Raw genomic sequence first — 6,000 nt, 5'->3', positions numbered from 1 at the left:
CACTGCTTCAGAAAACAGTCCTGAACTGTTTCCATAAAGTCACTGGACTCCCGATTACCGGTCAAAGAAGTCCAGTCAATTTGACTAAAGTTAAAATCCCCTGCTATCACTATGTTATTGTGTCTAGAAGCCCTAACAATTTCGTCCCAAAGAAGTCTCCCTCTGTCGTGATCCAAGCCTGGAGGTCGGTATATTACACCTAGAATTAGTTTTTCTTGACCTTCTACAAACTCTACCCAAACAGATTCTGTTACTGCTCCATCTATTTTTATATCTGTTTTAATGCAACAATTAATATTTTCTCGAACATATAAAGCAACTCCTCCCCCCTTCCCATTACATCTATCCACATGTAACAACTTAAACCCTTTAATATTACACTCAGCAGTCATATCCCGACTTTTTAAATCATACCAGGTTTCAGTTAATGCAATAACATCAAAGTTCCCATCACATGCTACCAAACGTAGTTCATTAATTTTATTTCTTGCACTTCGACTGTTAGCATAAAATACCATCATATGTTTTATCTTCTGCACATTTTTCCTATTCACCTTTGTTTTTACACAATTTCTGAAATTATTATTACCCAGCGTTACTCCATGACTGTTATTATTAGGATTCATAATATCAAAGATTAACTCAATATATCCATACTCATTATTTTTCATTTCTACACCCATACCTCTAACTAATCCTAGTTTAAAGTCCTAACAACCCCCTCAACTGAGCTAGCAAGAAAACCCAAACCTGCCCTTGATAAGTGAATCCCATTCCTGGCATACATGTCATTTCGGCCATAGAAGTGGTCTCAGTTGTCAATGAATGGTACTGCATTATCCTTGCAGTATTTGTCCATCCAACAATTAATACTAATTGCTCAGGACAACCATTCATTTCCAACACCCCTTCTTGGCAAAATGCCACATATAATAGGGCGCCCCGCCCCCTTCTTCCTAATTATGTCTGTTGCTGTCCTGAACCTTCTAACTAAATCCTCACTTCTATGCTTCCCTACATCATTGCCTCCAGCACTGAGGCAGATAATATGATTGATCCCATTACCGTTCATGATGTTGTCTAGCCGGCTAACAATATCCTCCATCCCAGCCCCAGGAAAGCAAACTCTCTGTCTCCTATTCCTGTTCTTCAAGCAGAAGGCCCTATCCATGTACCTAACGTGGCTATCACCACCAACAACAATATTCTTACCGTCCTTGGTGCCGTTCGTCGTGACGTTCCCAGTAATCGACTCACATTCGTCGGGTAGCACGGAGAATGCATTAGATGTTTCTACAACAGTTTCCACAGCAGTCTCTTTCTTCTTCATCGTTTCTACCTTTCCATTCGTCTTCTTGATCTTCATCTTCGTTCCATGCTGACCAGCCACTGTCCAGGTTCCCTTCTTGACCTGAGGACTCACAACAGGAGGACTACTACGAATCCTCTTGTTTTCCTCAGTCAATCACCGTATCTCTATCTTCGCTATCCTCAATTCTTCCTTAAGCTGCTGGTAAAGTTGCTCGATGGAGGGCATCTTGGTTCAGTTCAAAGAGAGTACACTAGACACGTCCTCAGTGAGCTAATTACAGGTCACCACTCAAAGCTAAGTACAGGTCACCACTGAGCTAAGTACAGGTCACCACTCAGCTAAGCACAATGAGAATATTGGTTCATGAATTAGTGTTAACAACCTCAGTGCAACTAAGACTATATATGGATAACGGGGATTATCAGAGATGTATCTTCAAGCTCTAAGGGTTTCCTGAGTTACATCTTTCTTACTAGGGGCTATTGCTCGAACTTTATTTATTGCGGTGTCTAGCTCAACACTCGACGATAAAGCATTAATCTTATCATTATCTTGCCTCCTGAAATAGTCTTTTCAACCTTTCTTCACAAGCACTTTATAAGCCTCTTTAAATAAGAGATGGGAGATTGTCGTACCTGAATGTTAATGCCCAGTTATTATTGAGGCCATTAGCCTTTTTCCAGTGGGAAAGCATGAGCAATAACAGCGCTCATTTTCCGAGACATATTAATTAAATCTCTCCAGTCTAGGCAACTTGTTCCCAGTCTTGTTGCCTAATTTCATACTTTCTATTCTTTGAGCTTTAAATGCAATTTGGAAAGTCTTGAGTAAATCCGAGTTCTACAATCACGAAATGTTTTACCAACCTCTTTTAGCTACACATATGGAGTAGTTGTGGGTCATAATGGTACCCATGATGGGGAAGAAGTTCAGGAAGAGTTAAGTTCTATCTTTTTACTCTTTTAATTTGTGAGCAACTTCCCATTAAATTTGTGTGTGTCAGCGGACTAGTAATTCTTGCGTCATTAATCCATACAGTTAATGAAGCTGTTTCTATGATCTAGAATATAAAATAAGATTTTAATTTTTATATTTAGCTCTTGGTTGCTTTGAATGTGATCAAGATTGACAATTGAATCCTGGAAAGTGATCAGATAGATCACAAACTATCATAGTCATGCATCAGTATTGTCCAGTGTTCCAGCATTATTATGTTCATTTATGAATTTAACAAATTTAGCTCCAGTGGCGTTTATTACTTGGCTCTCATATATTCATATATCTGGCATTTTAGTTTCCAAGAAGATTAGGTTCACTCTTATTGTGATCAATTATAGTGAAACTCAATAGTATAGCATGGGTGCGTCATCAAACCCAATGTGGGGGCTGCTGAGCCGGCCTTAGAGCAGTAAGAGCCTGAGTGCCTCACGGTACACACCTAAGCAGTAGGTACCTGACCACCGAAGGGTACACGTCTACTGGCTTTAGTAACAGTATGTACCAGAGCGCCTCGCTGTACACACCTAAGCAGTAGGTACCTGACCACCGAAGGGTACACGTCTACTGGCTTTAGAAATATTATGTACCTGAGCGCCTCGCTGTACACACCTAAGCAGTAGGTACCTGACCACCGAAGGGTACACGTCTACTGGCTTTAGAAATATTATGTACCTGAGCGCCTCGCTGTACACACCTAAGCAGTAGGTACCTGACCACCGAAGGGTACACGTCTACTGGCTTTAGAAATATTATGTACCTGAGCGCCTCGCTGTACACACCTAAGCAGTAGGTACCTGACCACCGAAGGGTACACGTCTACTGGCTTTAGAAATATTATGTACCTGAGCGCCTCGCTGTACACACCTAAGCAGTAGGTACCTGACCACCGAAGGGTACACGTCTACTGGCTTCAACATTAAGTACCTGAACTCCTCAGGGTACACGTCTATGCAGTAGGTACCTGACCACCGAATCGTACCTATCTACTGGCGTTAGAAGAACCGCTCACCGCAGCTCACTGAGTCTGTTGGCCTCAGTTACTTGACGGCCGCATTCAGTGAGCTTGCAGCATGGTGTTCGGCTAGCGGTGTGTCAACCGCCTTTGGAGAGGATTTAATGGACTACCGGTGATGTCTGTGGACTCACCGTCTACGTTGATCAACTGTGGGCCGAAGTCGTCAGATGCTGTTTAGTGGGACATTACATGAAGAAAAGGTTGGAGTGTTACACTGAACTGGGCCAGGACCGTAGTGTGACACTGAGGGACGTACGATGGAGTGGAACACTGAGATATGCATAGGACCGTAGTGGAACACTGAGATGAAAAGGGTGTCGTGGGACACTGAAGATGGCCTGGTTGTAGTGTACACTGAACAGTGTCGTGTGACTGACTTCGTGTCGTGAGAGGCAGTTGATTGTAATTTATTATTATAAAAATGTTATTTATAATTTATTGTTTTAGCATAGAGATATATATATATATAGTGACAGTAGTGTCAAGAGTTGTACCCTGTGTAGGGTTATTAATTATTTTAGTTAGATGCTAATTATAATTTATTATAGTAACATGTACAAATATCATAGTTCAAATACCTCTAGACCAAAGATAGTTGATTTTTATATATTAAAGATTAATTTATATTAATGTGTGTATTTATGTATCCCGAACTCTTTATTACAAAAAAAGTAAATCTTAATACCATCGTCTTTTAAAAATTACTTTTTTGTAATAAGCATCAAGTTGAAGCTGATTAGCTGAAGCATATATAATAAAAATACTAATGGAGAAGCTTCCTGCATATATTTTAACACCATGATATTGCATGTTTACTCGACTTTGCAGGGTTATGATTATATGTTACATATAAAACAATCACAGCACAGACTTATATTTGTATTAATTATTAGTCATAATTCAAACTAAAGCCATAATTTTTTTCAAGTCGTGGGTAATGAAGCTCTGTGGTATTGAGAGAAAATGCCCTGCTGGCACTTTGGCTGTTTAAATTCTGCCACCATCGTAAAACAACTCAGGTTCGGAAATTGTGCTGGGCATGGATATAGGTTAATCAAGCCTGGGTTGATTCAGGGAGTCAAATAGTTCCTCCAGTTACGGGCTAGACTTTGCCAACCAAGCTCAAGAAAGTTTGCCAAGATCTTTCCTTACCAGTCAGACTTTTATGAGTCCCTATTTACTATCTACAAACGCTTAGCTACGGTATGCTGCATACACATTTAGATTTCCTTCCCCTCCCTTTCTCTCCTTGAAAAGGCTGTGTTGTCAAGTATGCTGTAAACTCCACACAAGACCAGCTCTTCACCGCAGAGATACTGAGAGCGCTTGCTAAATGTGACATGGATGGGATGGAGGTAGTGGCAGGGAGGAGGTGGCAGTGAAGGGAGTGGTAGAGAAGATAGGGGAATGGTAGAGAAGAGATAGAGTGGCAGAGAAAAGGGGGAGTGGCAAAGAAGAGGGAAAATTTCAGGGAAATGTCACACGTTCTGGGAAATAACTGGGTAGGGGGAGGTTTGCAGTTAAATTATTCCTTGCGGCTCTTGGCCTACATCTGGCCTACCAATGAGGCCTTCAAGACCGTGTCTTTAACATATCAGGGAAACAACATATTCCTCTCTCCTCCTCCTCCTTTTGGCCAGGTAGGAAATAACAATCTGCATATTTATGAGGCTTGACTCTTGCGACCAAGACCAGTCATGCCAATATAGGACACAACCATTGGTGCTCTCCTGTTCCTAGCTACGCAGTCCCACTGTACCAATATCAGCTTAGTAGCTCAAGGACAGAGATATTGTTCATTTTCAAGTCTGTCAGCTTTTGAATATATGGATCTGATCGACGCACCAAGACACCTTTGGTACAATAACGCTGAAGATTGTTGGAATTTCAGACAATAATCACAGATGTGTATTCTAAACTATATAGTTCTTGAATTTAAACAGTCATTTATTTTTGTTCCAAGGCTTCTGGTTAAACATATTTCATTTTCAGCTTTCCTTCCCTCAGTTACATTCTTCAAAATATAATTAATTACCGTTTGTTCGAACTCTCTGTGCTAGGCGATGCAGATTCTTTCATTCAAATCACTAACATCCAATACTGTCTTAACTTATGTACTTTATTCTCGCACATTTATACAGCCCATCTATAAAAAATTCCTTCTTTATACTAAGTTCATGCAAAAAAAGGGAAATTAACTAGTGAGTACACACACACACACACACACACGTACTCATACACACACACACATACACACACATACACACACACACACACACGTACGCATACACACGAAAAAAAGAGCGAGGAACAAAGATTCGATAACTGCATCACATATTGGTGTTCACATATAGAAAGAGATAGAGACAATGAATAGTCTTAAAAGGGGGAGGGGAGCAACGTGTCAAGAAAGGAAAAAAGAAAAGGAAAATTTAAAATTTATGGAATTTTTTTTTTCTTACCGAGAAAATAGTGCATAATTCTGGTAACATGTTTATGTAATCAGTTTGTTTCTATCATATGTCATCAAGACGACATAATGCCAATTACTATGTTTCTTTCTTTCATTTTACTCCAAAAATTACGATTTTTATGATTGTTTCATAGTAATTAATTTTCAAAAAATATTTTACTGTTTTACTCATATAACTTGTGCTGAACCCTATCTTCAGAT

This window comes from Cherax quadricarinatus, chromosome 46 (assembly GCF_038502225.1).
Source record: "Cherax quadricarinatus isolate ZL_2023a chromosome 46, ASM3850222v1, whole genome shotgun sequence".
Classification (NCBI taxonomy): Eukaryota; Metazoa; Arthropoda; class Malacostraca; order Decapoda; family Parastacidae; genus Cherax; species Cherax quadricarinatus.
The sequence above is the reverse complement of the archived record's forward strand: the minus strand, read 5'-3'. Positions refer to the sequence as shown.